This window comes from Diadema setosum, chromosome 12 (genome assembly GCF_964275005.1).
Source record: "Diadema setosum chromosome 12, eeDiaSeto1, whole genome shotgun sequence".
NCBI lineage: Eukaryota > Metazoa > Echinodermata > Echinoidea > Diadematoida > Diadematidae > Diadema > Diadema setosum.
In genome coordinates, this window is record NC_092696.1 from 25,683,722 (window position 1) to 25,699,538 (window position 15,817).

Genomic DNA, 15,817 nt, shown 5'->3' on the forward strand with positions numbered 1-15,817 from the left:
TAAACTGAGTTTATCAAGTGATAAACACAGTTTATCAGAAAAACTGTGTTTATCAACCGATAAACATTGTTTTTCAAGAAAAACTCTGTTTATCAGAGAAAAACAGAGTTTATCAAAAAAACTCTGTTTATCAACTGATAAACACAGTTTTTCTGATAAACTCTGTTTATCACTTAATAAACTGAGTTTATCAACTGATAAACACAGTTTTTCTGATAACCTCAGTTATTCAGAGAAAAGCAGAGTTATTCAAACCTTCTCGGTAGTGGGCGCTAGCAGCATTTAATACGCAGAGCCATCCGCTCTGTTAAAGGAGAAGTCTGGACAATTTTGAATAAATTTCACCATAATCTACATAAATCAAGGACTAAAATGAGTAAGTTTCATGGAAAAATGCTCTCCCAACTCGTCACAATCGATTTTTTAGTATCATCAATTTTGAATCGTAACTGTTAAATTTCTGTACGCTGGCGAGAAAGATCACGTGACGGCGTGACACATTAGACTCACATTGCTCTTTGTTTGGAGCGTCAGCTGACTCGGCGCCCCTGCATGAGCAACGGCGATACGGGTCGAGCAAGCGGTAGCGTATCGCATGGTTCCGGGCATGCAGCGGATGAACCCGGCACGCGAAAATGCCGATGTGTCAGGCGTTGGGTGCTCGAATAAACTGGGCGATGGCAAGAAAAAGAGTTTGTTTTTGCAATTCCCAAGCCTGCTCATGAGTGGGAAAGGTGCGCCAGATGGCTATCCAACATTGGAATTGACAAATTCGACATAAAAACGTACACCTACTGCAAAAATCGAGTCGTCTGCGAGGACCATTTCAAGGCGGAATGTTTCCAAGAGGACATTAGGGCGAAGTTGATGGGATACATGCCGAAGAAAAAATTCCTAAAATCTGACGCTGTTCCCACAATTTTCGCCCATCGGCCGCCTCAAGCTCCAAAGAGAGGAAGTAAGCAGCGACAGGAAAGATACGAGTGGCAGCAGGTAAGTTTTGACAAGATTTTACGATAGTCACTGCATTGGTCAATATTAGCACAATTCTAAGCAAGCACATGAATCAATACGTGGGACTGTAATATACATAGTAAACAACGAACAAATCCCGGTTGCAACTATACGCGTGGCCAGATGGTAGAAAAATTTGTAAGGTTTGATGTTATGTTATTGATATTGGTCTGATCATTTTTCCATAGTTCTTCTTGCAAGCATCAAGGTTTGAGTATTCCACTGAGGTTGTCGACGATTATCGAAACCCACCAGTTGTTGCCATTCGTGATGTGAATGGTAGTCCAAAGAAGATGAGAGTATCGGTGCATGGCACCGTAAATCAGGTATTTGTTTTTGACAAACATTTTATTGCAGCTTCACATGCCCAGTGGAAAACAAATACGTAGAAAGAGTGGGTGGCGGTCCTCTATGGAAGAAAAACCTCTGTCGGACGAGTTGTTGATAACTCTTCAGGCAACACAGCCACTATGCAGTTCTTGAAGGGAAAAAGACTGAACAGCAGAGACATCCAAGAAGTTTCAAGCAAATTTTTGATTTGTCCAGTTGCTGTTCAGCATGATATCAAAAGAGAAGATGTCATAATTCTAGACTTGTGTAATGTCAACTTCATGTACATATTCTGTTCATCTTTTCTTTCCCTCGATCAGATTTACCCATGCTTGTAGAGAGAGTGGGAACCCTTCTAAAAAATATCAACAATTCTGCCAGTGTTGAGACTGTCACAAGCAGTGGTGCAGACTTGCGCCCTTACTCAGATCTAGCCAGTGTGAAAAGCAGCCCTACTACCTCTGCTTCAAAGCCTATGTCCTTCCAGCCTCCAAAATCTGTTGGACATCTGCAGTATCAGCCAGTGCAGAGAGATGTATGCTTGCATGCAACTTTCCTATTTATCCTTTGCCGTAATCATTGATAGCTTGCTTGAGTCAAGGGGGGGGGGGGTACTATGTTTTTAAGGACATATGAATAAGTGAAGACAGATTTTAAAAGGTGATGTATGTTAATCCCTTTATAGGTTTCTGTCTCACACCCACTTCCTCAATCCCTTATCATGAGTTCAGAAAATCTGTGTAAATTCGTAACAGCCATCTTATCCCTTCAGCACCATTGATAGCATTCAATGATCTTTTCAACAAAAGTCAATTGTTGCACTTTGTGTATAAAATGTCTTGAAATACTTTTTTGAATCTGCAAAAATGACATGACACTTGTGATGTGTCATACATTAGATATATTCTAAAAATGTGTATGATTATTATCTTATTCTACTTTTTCATGTCAATTCAATAGGTTAGCAACTGATAAGGTCAAGGAATCATGAAACTTTGCAGCAGTAATGTTGATGGATATGCCACTAATCTAGGTCCTTATGTCTGTTTTTTGTTTCTTTTGAATCTGTAATCTCTCATCAGTTAAAGACATCATCAGGAGAAGTTTTGCTGGAGGAAGATGAAGTGTCTCTCCTGGACACCAGTTCTCCTAGGGCCATGGTGAACACCATTTTGTTGAAGGTGTTCGGTCGGGAGATGCTCATCACCCATTCCCTGCAAGGGACTAAGTGCAACTTGCACAAGGACCTGGAAGCAAAGCGACCTGCACTACCTGTAGAAGATTAAAGCTGTGAGAGGTACAGTATGTGTGCTAAATGTATACATTTTTATCACTAGAATACAGTGTGAACTTAAACTCCTCTATTAGTCCTTTTGAATTCCAGTAAACCTCCTCTACTACTCCTTTTGAAATACGTACAGTCAACCTCGCATACCCCGACGTCCTGCATCTAGTGCTTTTTTTTTTTTTTTTAACATTGAGGGGAATGTCAAGGAAGCCCTATGGCTTTTTTCTTTCAATCCTCAACCTGCTTAACATCAACAAAATCAAATTCTATGAAAATCAGAAAAAAAAGGCAGTGCTCTCAGCAGTGAATACTGCCTGTTTGGAGATTGTTTGTGAAGTAAGAAGGGAAGTTTGCAGGGATCTCATGGCAATTTGTGGGGATGGGAGGTATCTGTCCCCAGGCTTTAACACTAAGTATTGCTCATACAGCTTCACAGAAATAACTCAAAAAAGATCATGGCCATGTCCCTTGTATAAGTGAAAAGGGCCACTAGCTCTGTGGCAAATGGAAGAATTGTGTTTCAAAAGGGCCCTGGACGAACTCCTAGACGAGAATTGTAGTATCGCCACAGTTGCAACTGATAGACACATGGGCATAAGGAAGCTGATGAGAGAGGAATACCCAGACATCAACCATCAGTTCAATGTCTGGCACAAGACCAAATCTGTTGTTAAGAAACTCACTGCTAAGAGTAGACGCAAAGAGTGTGAGTGTGTGTATTTTTATAATGTGCATAAATTTTCCCCAAAAGAATCAAGACACTTTACTATCTATATTTCATTGTAAATGATCTATATTTTGTTGCACGACATATTTTGAGTTGATCCAGTAGGTGTACAGTTTGCGGTAATGTTTGGATTGTTTCAAGATGTTTCCGTTCCATGTCATTTCAACAGATATGAGCTTCTCGAAGACCTTAGTGATGAAGATTTTGGTGTTGATGCTTCACATTCATCATGCAAGAGCAATCAGAGAAAGAAACCAACCAACAGACTGAAAAAGTGGTATGTGAAAAGAAAGGACAAACCGGGAATTCCAGAAATGAAAAATGTGTGTGTGAAGAAAAAAGCAGATTGTAACAGAGATGAATCAGATTCCACATTCATGACAAATCTGACCAAGAGGAGATTTCAGCCATTAGACACTGCAGTTAATGATGGTTGGACAACTGTGAAATCAAGGAAGACAAAATGATTGAGAAGACAAAAGTAACAACATCCCAAACAATGACGGACAATCCCAAGACCACATCCGCCGTCTTGGGATTCGTGAACAGCAGATAAACTGAGAAGATGACTTTGACGAATGAACATTGCATACTGAATGGTGATCAGACTACATGTGCCTCTCTCCCTTCCACAGACATTGAAAAAGAAGTTTGGAATGTGAACAGGCTCTAAAGAGGTGGAAATGCATAGCAACCATGAAAGAAAGGTCGTTTCACAAAGATCAACAGACAAAGTGTGGTACCGGTAATAAATGTTGACTGTCAGTTGCCTAATAATGGAAAGGTCAAACCTGACATTCCTGAAGGAGAAAGTGTAGCAAAGAATGTTCCATCAGCCGAAGGTTTGCCATGGAAGCGGTCCAAGGAATCGCTGCGTTCATTCGTCGGTACCGTCTGTCAGGATCTGTCTGTAGGAAGCAGCGCAGAAAGGGCTACAGGGCAGTAGCTGAGTGTCGTCACATCATCCACCAGCTGTACCTTGAGAACAATGAGCTCAGCGTCGTTGATGTTCAGCGCATTCTGCACTCGGAACACGGCATCGTCACATCGCTGTCTATGGTCAAGAAATGTCAGCAGAACATAGGGTGGACCCGGGCCCTGTTTCGTAAAGCTCTTCGTAAAGTTACGAACAACTTACGAGCAACTGGTGATCAGTTCTGATGTGCTATACTTATCAGAATTTCCATAATTCAGCACAAGAACTGATCACCAGTCGCTCGTAAGTCGTTTGTAACTTTACGAACAGCTTTATGAAACACCCCCCAGATGTCGTCCGAAATATTGCCAATTTGTGAAGGTCACGAACAGAGCTAACGGCTGGACTTCTCCCGGAAGCTGGTCGATGAGAGAGGGGAACATGGCGGACACATTTGAGGAGTGCATTTTAATGACGAGACGACAGTTCAGCTGTTTTCCAACACCTCAATCTGCTTTTCAAATAGGTCATTGGACATCTGTTGAACCCCAAAACCCATCGTTGAACACCCCACCAAGATTCACTTGTGGGGGGTGGGGGATTTCAGCGAGAGGTGCATCTTGGTGGTCGTTTTTAAAGGGCGAATGGATGCCGCGTTCTACGTTAACACCGTCCTGACAAATGGTAGAAATCTTTGACAAAATTGACATTCCATGTCATTTCAACAGATAACTTCTCAAAGACCTTAAAGGGAAGGGGAATGTAAGAGCCTATCCTTACAATGATGTTTGTAAAGACAAGCGCACAGATGAGACCATTAGAGCTCATGCTTTCCAAGCTGTAGAGAAGAATTTACCAGTGTTTGGTGTAAAGGGTTTCTCTCCTCTCTTTAGAGTCCCTCATTTCAATTTGGTAAGTGGTTTCCCTCCTAATCCCCTTCACGCAATATTCCTTGGTATTGGATGCCAATTAGCCTCATTGTGGCTGGACTTGTGTAATCACCCTGAACAGTTTTATTTAGTCGGTTCACTGAAGGACATGGACAGAAAATTGGCCAATATTATCCACCTACAGAGGTGACAAGAACCCCCCCCCCCCCTTCCGACCTGTATATCTGATCGAGTACATTGGAAGGCCTCAGACTGGCACAGTTGGATTCTTTTCTATAGTACTGTAGTCCTCAAAGACATTTCGCGAGCCATATTTTTACACTATTGGAAAGCAAAGTACCAAGTGAGACTTGCGGCAAGCAGTTTCATGTGATGTGTACACAGGAACCATTTCTGAGGCTAAACTGTGTGATGCAAGGTTGATTTGGATATGTTCAGTGCGTGGAAGCAATAATATTGCTCATCGTATCTTTGACAAAATTGGCATTCCATGTCATTTCAACAGATGCAATGTACAAACTTCTCGAAGACCTTAAAGGGAAGAGGTCATGTAAGAGCCTATCCTTATGATGTTTGTAAAGACAAGCGCAAAGATGAGAGCATTAGAGCTCATGCTTTCAGAGCTGTAGAGGAGAATTCACTAGTGTTTGGTGTAAAGGGTCTCTCTCCTCTCTTTAGAGTCTCTCATTTCAATTTGGTAAGTGGTTTCCCTCCTGATCCCCTTCACGCAATATTCCTTGGTGTTGGACGCCAATTAGCCTCACTGTGGCTGGACTCTTGTAATCATCCTGAACAGTTTTATTTAGGTGGTTCACTGAATGACATGGACAGAAAATTGGCCAATTTTTATCCATCTACAGACGTGACCAGAAACCCCCCCCCCCCCCCCCCCCCCGTCCTATATCTGATCAAGTGCATTGGAAGGCGTCAGAATGGCGTAGTTGGATCCTTTTCTTTATAGTACTGTGATCCTGGGAGTAAGATCACAATGCCCCCCCCCATTTTTTTGATTGATTTACTTTACTTGCTGTACACAATAAGAGGTTTCTTCAATGATGAAGCTACAGTACCTGCTTCATCATCAGCACCTCCCCATTACATAATACCCCCCCCCCCCCTTTGGAGAATGGAGGAGTCCAAAGAGTTTGGGTGAGGGGAAACAGAGGCAGGAAGTCGTAGCAGCTTGTGTGTCATTCTATACATACACGCTGATACCACAACCATCAACCTGTTTCTTCTCATCCTTTTATCATCCTAGGTAAGTCTCTTCTCATCTTTGATTTTATGTATTTCTAAAGGTATTGCAAAAGGGAATGTAATCATTTACCATTGACATGTGTATTCTTGATAATACACTCACACTCATAAGATATAAATTAAGATGTATTTTGAGAGAACATTTCATGCAGTCATAAAATACTATGGCTAGATGACCATGCTAGTATGTGTTGAGTTTGAGAGTGTTGTTATGTGTTAACTTTGATTTATTAGTGATAGATGGAAATGCACTGGTGTTGGTATATTGCACATGCTAAAGTATAGATGAATGTATAATTTGTAGATAACTTGTGTGTGGGTTGTGTTGATGTCTAGTTTGTAGCATATATAGACCTTCAATAAGGTTTGGGATGTGAGTGTATCTTGCAATGCAGGTACATACAATTTGTACATATGCATTTTACATGGTGTATACCATGGGGCACAGGTTTGTAAATTGGTCCTTTGTTTCATGTCTAGATGCAGCGTTTAGAGTACCAGTATGTTTGTCACTGTGCCCGCAGAAGAGGTGTAGGCTTTTGTTTTCTGTGAGAGACTGAATAGATGTAGGGACTGACTAGGCAGAGATTAGGAGTTTTACGGCCAGTGTGTTGGAACCCCAATTGGTGAAGCTAGTCTGAATTATTCAGACCCCTTAAAGGTACATACATGTTTTATCCATGTGAAGATACAATTTGTATGTTACTTGAATCTTGATCTATAGGTATCATTGAGAATATCAGATACTAGAATATCATTGATTTTGATGCATAGAGAGTAGAGTAGTGTAGGTTATTTCATTAGATGCATTTACGACTGTATATAAAGAGAAGCTAGAGTACGTCAATAGTTATAGGGTCTGTGTTATAGACTATCAAGGGGACAGGAAGTGCTGTATGTTAGCACAGTCTCTAGCAAGATGTTGTCCTCCCAGCTCACAGAGTGGAGTAAGTTTGTATGTAGGAGGATAAGGGAAGTTTGATGTCTACATGAAGGCAAGCGCCATGGTTCTCTTTGTTAGGAAAAGAGTTTATAGACTTCCTCCCTCAGTTTATGCTTGCTGGTTTTACACAAGCAAGTGAGTTGGTGTAAGAATATATTACCTGAAGAAAGAATATTAAGTTGAGTTAAGTTAGTTACTTTAAATGTTTCCTTATGGGGAAACTTTAGATGAAATGATTAGGAGAATAACTGGTTACTGGTTGTGGAATGAATATAATTGAGCTGCTGTATTAGTTTTGCATTTAGAATGAAGACTCATACTAAAAGTCATAATATATGATTGGAAATTATAATGTGAGAGAATTGTTTAATTTGGTAAATTATATGTTTAGAATTATTTTATTCATGCAAGGAAAAGATAAATGAGTTACAATAACACATTTCAACTAATGATAATTTATATGTTATTTTAGAAGAAAGACTGGAACAGATATAGAATTAGTATGGGAATGGAATTTAGCACAGACAGGAAACTATGTGTAGATAGTAAGATATCATTAATATATGTGTTGAACATGATTATGCACATTGTTGATAGAAAAGAAAGGATAAGTTAAATCATTGAGTTTGTTAGAATGATATTTTAATGATAATCAGACAGTTAATTGATTACTGATTAGAAGTGTTGGTAAACTGACATATTAAATGCATTGATTATGACAGAATTGAATAGTTATGTAGTCCAGTTTAGTTTACATGTTAAACTGAGGACTGATGTGTGAATTAACTTTGTGTTAACTTCAATAGTTATTGTGCTTTTGTTATACATTATTACTCTAAAGTATGTGATGATGCTTGAGTTTTGTCTGTTGAGACTTAAATGAGAGTAATAAATGTGTGATTCTATACATACACGCTGATACCACAACCATCAACCGGTTTCTTCTCATCCTTTTATCATGCTAGCACCCCGTATCCCTACAGGGGTGTTACAGTACTGTAGTCCTCAAAGGCATTTTGCGGCCCAAATTTTTACATCAGTGGATGCCACTTGTACACGCCATTTTACACCCTTAAGTGCTGAAAGAATTAAATCAATTGATCTGACTGGAGCAAATGATGCCCTGAAAAAATTTGCGACTCGTCAGGAGATAGTGGTCGCATTTCGGTACGTGTTGTCGTGGTCTTCAGTTTCAGTTTCAGCTATGGCGTCGTCTTCAAAGACCTCATTACCACAATCAAAGTCGACGTCGTCTGGAATGCCAGTTCAAATGTATGTAGTGGAGAGATTTGAGAGGAGGAGCACTGGTGGCCGGGGGCAGGGCCAGGGGCAGGGGAGGAGAGAGTTCTTGCGGTGTATGGTGCGTGTAAAGGAGGAGGACCAGAAGGTATTCGAGTGTTATGTAAACGATGTTGAAACGAACCAGACAGATATCTCACTGTACATAGTAATTACGCATGTGGTCTACCTGATGTAATTGCATTTGTTATGGAAATTAGCAATTTCATGATTGTCAATGACAAACATATTTGTACCTATCTTTGCCCCAAACACCATGCAGGGCACCAAAAAGAATCCGCATCAGCATCAGGCAAGTGGCTCCACACCAGGGTCTTTTGGAGCTGTCCTATTCGGGAAGACCGCGTCAGCTCTTCCTGGTTCAGTATGTTCTCTCCAGGAGATTCTAAGCAGTTTCAGTTACACCAAATTTCAAAATAGACATCCAAGGTCTTGAAATCAGCCTGTTTCCTTGCGAAACTGCCATGTAGGAAACAAGTGGCTCACAAAAGTCTACCATTAATTCTGTACAAACATAATTGCACCTATCTTTGCCCCCAACACCTTGCAGGCCACCACAAAGAATCCGTGCCAGAATCAGGCAAGTGGCTCCAAGCCAAAGAGTGCAGCAGCCCTATCTGGAACAGCGTCAGCTCTTCCTGGTTCAGTATGTTCTTTCCATGAGATTCCTGTGTGTACAGATACCTTTGCTTCTCCAGACATTTTTTATTCTATTTTCTGTACTGAACCCTTTGACTTTACACATTTGCAGGTAATTATAAGCTAGCAACAAATATTCATGTAATTGCAGTTCTCGTGGAAATAAGCAATTTTCTGACTGTAATTGACAAACATATTTGTACCTATCTTTGCCCCCAACACCTTCCAGGCCACCAAAAAGACTCCGGTACAGCAGGCAAGTGGCTCCAAGCCAGGGTCTCTTGGAGCAGCTCTTACCAGTTCTACTGTGTCTGCTCTTCCTGGTTCAGTATGTTTCTTCTATGAGATTCTAAGTAGTTTCAGTTACACCAAATTTCAAAATAGACATCCAAGTTCTTGAAATCAGCCTGTTTCCTTGCGAGACTGCCATGTAGGAAACAAGTGGCTCACAAAAGTCTACCATTAATTCTGTACAAACATAGTTGCACCTATCTTTGCCCCAAACACCATGCAGGCCACCAAAAAGACTCCGCAGCAGGCAAGTGGCTCCAAGCCAAAGAGTGCAGCTGCCCTATCTGGAACAGCGTCCGCTCTTCCTGGTTCAGTATGTTCTTTCTATGAGATTCTGAGTAGTTTCAGTTACACCACATTTCAAAATAGACATCCAAGTTCTTGAAATCAGCCTGTTTCCTTGAGCCACTGCTGTATAAAGCAAATGGCTCATAAACTTCATACCATTAAAGTTTATGGGTGGGCATGTACCTTTGCTTCTCCAACATTTTTCATTTTCTGTACTTAACCCTTTTGATTTAATGCATTTAAACTTTGATTATACACATTTGCAGATAATTCTGAGCAATTAACAAATATTTGTGTAATACTAATTGCAGCTGCTTTGGAAATTAGCAATTTCATATGACTGTTACTGACAAACAAAATTGTACCTATCATTGTCTCAAACACTATGCAGACCACCGAAAAAGACTCATAGCAGCTAGCTTGAGGCCCAAAATGCATCTTTTCATAGAAAGGTTGAGGAATTGCAGGACATCAACACGTATCTGCAGAAAGAGATCCTTGACAAGTTTTCCACAGGGAGGTCGGTTAAAAGAAAAACGTCTTTTTTGAACAATAACTTAAATAAAAGAGGATGATTAAATGGTAGTCTCCCGCACGCTGAGTGCGCGTGTGGATGGTGCGTGCAGTAAGTGCGGAAAAGGCAAATGCCCTGAACAAGAGGCTTCAGGGCGAGATTCTGGATGGATTTCCAACCAGCAAGTTTACACGTCCTGCATCTAATGCTTTTTTTTTTTTTTTTTTTTTTTTTTACATTGAGGGGAACGTCAAAGAAGCACCATGGTGTTTTTCTTTCAATCCTCAACCGGCAAAACATCAACAAAACCAAATTGTATTAAAATCAGAAAAAAACAGGTAGTGCTCTCAGCAGTGAATGTTGCCTGTTTGGAGACTGTTTGTGAAGTAAGAAGGGAAGTTTGAAGGGATCTCATGGCAATTTGTGAAGATGGGAGGTGTCTGTCCCCAGGCTTTAACGCCAAGTATTGCTCATACAGCTTCATGGAGATTAACTCAAACAATATCATTGCCATGTCCCTTGAACAAGTAACTGAGGCCACTAGCTCTGTGGCAGTGGAAAAGCTGGATTTCAAAAGGGGTTTGGATGAACTCCTAGAGGCAAATTTCAGTATTGCCACAGCTGCAACAGACAGACACGCTGGCATACAGAAGCTGGTTAGAGAGGAATACCCAGACATCGACCATCAGTTCAATGTCTGGCACAAGACCAAATCTGTTGTTAAGAAACTCACTGCTAAGAGTAGACGCAAAGAGTGTGAGTGTGTGTATTTTTATAATGTGCATAAATTTTCCCCAAAAGAATCAAGATACTTTACTATCTATATTTCATTGTAAATGATCTATATTTTGTTGCACGACATATTGTGAGTTGATCCAGTAGATGTGCAGTTTGCGGTAATGTTTGGATTGTTTCAAGATGTTTCCGTTCCATGTCATTTCAACAGATATGAGCTTCTCGAAGACCTTAGTGATGAAGATTTTTGTGTTGATGTTTCACATTCATCATGCAAGAGCAATCAGAGAAAGAAACCAACCAACAGACTGAACAGGACAAACTGGGAATTCCAGAAATGACAAATGTGTGTGTAAAGAAAAGAGCAGATTGTAACATAGATGAATCAGATTCGACATTCATGACAAATCTGACCAAGAGGAGATTTCAGCCAGTAGACACTGCAGTTAATGATGGTTGGACAACTGTGAAATCAAAGAAGACAATGATTGAGAAGACAAAAGTGACAACATCCCAAACAATGACTGACAATCCTAAGACCAAGACCAATAACAAGAGCTCAGTGAGATCAGTAAATGGTGTGATTCTCCAACCTGTTGTGACCTACATTGGCAAAGCAATGAAAGCCTACTATCTTGAAAGACAGAAAAAAGCCAATATCAGCAAGGGCAAGAAATCAAAAGTAGAAACAAAGCAAAGAGAACCTGGTAAACTCGTGAAGCAAAACGTGAATGCAAACTTGGACACAGAACGAAATGATAGTCTGCAGGTATATGCTGAATCTGTATTGAATGTGTATATTGAAAGTGTGTTCAATCACCTCGTGTTATGGCAAAATAGGCCTACACTGAGCAAATCAATGCAAAAGCACAGAGAAGTTGGGCTGATGTGGCTAAAAGCACTCGGAATATGACTAATGAACGTTGCGTACTGAATGGTGATCAGACTACATGTGCCTCTCTCCCTTCCACAGACATTGAAAAAGAAGTTTGGAATGTGAACAGGCTCTATGGAGGTGGAAATGCAGGGGCAGCCAAGAAAGAAAGGCCGTTTCACAAAGATCAACAGACAAAGTGCGGTACCAATAACAAATGTTGACTGTCAGTTGCCTAATAATGGAAAGGTCAAACCTGACATTCCTGAAGGAGAAGGTGTAGCAAAGAATGTTCCATCAGCCGAAGGCTTGCCAAGGTAGGAACCATTTCTGAGGCTTAACTGTGTGATGGGAGGTTGATTTGGATATTTGTTCAGCGTGTGGAAGCATTAATATTGCTCATCGCATCTTTGACAAAATTGGCATTCCATGTCATTTCAACAGATGCAATGTACAAACTTCTCGAAGACCTTAAAAGGGAAGAGGTCATGTAAGAGCTTATCCTTACAATGATGTTTGTAAAGACAAGCGCACAGATAGAGCACTGAGCTCATGCTTTCCAAGCTGTAGAGAAGAATTCACCAGTGTTTGGTGTAAAGGGTCCCTCCCCTCTCTTTAGAGTCCCTCATTTCAATTTGGTAAGCGGTTTCCCTCCTGATCCCCTTCACGCACCATTCTTTGGTGTTGGATGCCATTTAGCCTCACTGTGGCTGGACTTGTGTAATCATCGTGAACAGTTTTACTTAGGTGGTTCACTGAATGACATGGACAGAAAATTGGCCAATTTTTATCCACCTACAGAAGTGACCAGAACCTCCCATCCTATATCTGATCGAGTGCATTGGAAGGCATCAGAATGGCGCAGTTGGATTCTTTTCTATAGTAATGTAGTCCTCAAAGGCATTTTGCGACCCAATTTTTTACACCATTGGATGCCACTTGTACATGCCATCTTACACCTTAAGTGCTGAAATCAAAACAATTGATCTGACCGGAACAATGATGTATTGAAAAAAATTGTGACTCAGTTCCAGGACTTTTATAGTAGGAATAATATGTCCTTCAATATCCACCAATTACTACATTTGGAGGCCACTAGCTCTGTGGCAGTGGAAAAGCTGGATTTCAAAAGGGGTTTGGATGAACTCCTAGAGGCAAATTTCAGTATTGCCACAGCTGCAACAGACAGACACGCTGGCATACAGAAGCTGGTTAGAGAGGAATACCCAGACATCGACCATCAGTTCAATGTCTGGCACAAGACCAAATCTGTTGTTAAGAAACTCACTGCTAAGAGTAGACGCAAAGAGTGTGAGTGTGTGTATTTTTATAATGTGCATAAATTTTCCCCAAAAGAATCAAGATACTTTACTATCTATATTTCATTGTAAATGATCTATATTTTGTTGCACGACATATTTTGAGTTGATCCAGTAGATGTGCAGTTTGCGGTAATGTTTGGATTGTTTCAAGATGTTTCCGTTCCATGTCATTTCAACAGATATGAGCTTCTCGAAGACCTTAGTGATGAAGATTTTGGTGTTGATGTTTCACATTCATCATGCAAGAGCAATCAGAGAAAGAAACCAACCAACAGACTGAAAAAGTGGTATGTGAAAAGAAAGGACAAACCGGGAATTCCAGAAATGACAAATGTGTGTGTAAAGAAAAGAGCAGATTGTAACAGAGATGAATCAGATTCCACATTCATGACAAATCTGACCAAGAGGAGATTTCAGCCAGTAGACACTGCAGTTAATGATGGTTGGACAACTGTGAAATCAAAGAAGACAATGATTGAGAAGACAAAAGTGACAACATCCAAACAATGACTGACAATCCCAAGACCAAGACCAATAACAAAGAGCTCAGTGAGATCAGTATATCATGTGATTCTCCAACCTGTTGTGATCTACATTGGCAAAGCAATGAAAGCCTACTATCTTGAAAGACAGAAAAAAGCCAAGACCAGTAAGGGCAAGAAATCAAAAGTAAAAACAAAGCAAAAAGAACCTGGTAAACTCATGAAGCAAAATGTGAATGCAAACTTGGACACAGAACGAAATGATAGTCTGCAGGTATATGCTGAATCTGTATTGAATGTGTATATTCAAAGTGTGTTCAGACACCTCGTGTTATGGCAAAATAGGCCTACACTGAGCAAATCAATGCAAAAGCACAGAGAAGTTGGGCTGATGTGGCTAAAAGCACTCGGAATATGACTAATGAACGTTGCGTACTGAATGGTGATCAGACTACATGTGCCTCTCTCCCTTCCACAGACATTGAAAAAGAAGTTTGGAATGTGAACAGGCTCTATGGAGGTGGAAATGCACAACAACCAAGAAAGAAAGGCCGTTTCACAAAGATCAACAGACAAAGTGTGGTACCAGTAACAAATGTTGACTGTCAGTTGCCTAATAATGGAAAGGTCGAACCTGACATTCCTGAAGGAGAAGGTGTAGCAAAGAATGTTCCATCAGCCGAAGGCTTGCCAAGGTAGGAACCATTTCTGAGGCTTAACTGTGTGATGGGAGGTTGATTTGGATATTTGTTCAGCGTGTGGAAGCATTAATATTGCTCATCGCATCTTTGACAAAATTGGCATTCCATGTCATTTCAACAGATGCAATGTACAAACTTCTCGAAGACCTTAAAAGGGAAGAGGTCATGTAAGAGCTTATCCTTACAATGATGTTTGTAAAGACAAGCGCACAGATAGAACACTAGAGCTCATGCTTTCCAAGCTGTAGAGAAGAATTCACCAGTGTTTGGTGTAAAGGGTCCCTCCCCTCTCTTTAGAGTCCCTCATTTCAATTTGGTAAGCGGTTTCCCTCCTGATCCCCTTCACGCACCATTCTTTGGTGTTGGATGCCATTTAGCCTCACTGTGGCTGGACTTGTGTAATCATCGTGAACAGTTTTATTTAGGTGGTTCACTGAATGACATGGACAGAAAATTGGCCAATTTTTATCCACCAACAGAAGTGACCAGAACCTCCCGTCCTATATCTGATCGAGTGCATTGGAAGGCATCAGAATGGCGCAGTTGGATTCTTTTCTATAGTAATGTAGTCCTCAAAGGCATTTTGCGACCCAAATTTTTACACCATTGGATGCCACTTGTACATGCCATCTTACATCTTAAGTGCTAAAAGAATTAAAACAATTGATCTGACCGGAACAATGATGCATTGAAAAAATTTGTGACTCAGTTCCAGGACTTTTATGGTAGGAATAATATGTCCTTCAATATCCACCAATTACTACATTTGGCAGAATCTGTTGGAGAATGGGGCCAACTCTGGACACATTCCTCTGCGTGGTTTGAAGACAATAGTGATGAAGATTTTGGTGTTGATGTGTCCCATTCATCATGCAAGAGCAATCAGAGAAAGAAACCAACCAACAGACTGAACAGGACAAACTGGGAATTCCAGAAATGACAAATGTGTGTGTAAAGAAAAGAGCAGATTGTAACAGAGATGAATCAGATTCGATATTCATGACAAATCTGACCAAGAGGAGATTTCAGCCAGTAGACACTGCAGTTAATGATGGTTGGACAACTGTGAAATCAAAGAAGACAATGATTGAGAAGGCAAAAGTGACGACATCCCAAACAATGACTGACAATCCTAAGACCAAGACCAATAACAAGAGCTCAGTGAGATCAGTAAATGGTGTGATTCTTGAACCTGGTGTGACCTACATTGGCAGAGCAATGAAAGCCTACTATCTTGAAAAACAGAAAAGAGCCAAGACCAGCAAGGGCAAGAAATCAAAAGTAGAAACAAAGCAAGAAGAACCTGG

General features: G+C 40.6%; 1 long non-coding RNA gene across 1 annotated transcript; it reads left to right on the plus strand.

The window, feature by feature from the left end:
* Positions 1–9,817: 9,817 nt before the first annotated feature.
* LOC140236137 (uncharacterized) lies at positions 9,818–13,614 on the plus strand. The gene is made up of 4 exons (XR_011901756.1): positions 9,818–9,907; positions 11,343–11,477; positions 12,105–12,322; positions 13,507–13,614. It is a non-coding gene; the product is annotated as an uncharacterized lncRNA (long non-coding RNA).
* The last annotated feature ends 2,203 nt before the right edge of the window (positions 13,615–15,817 follow it).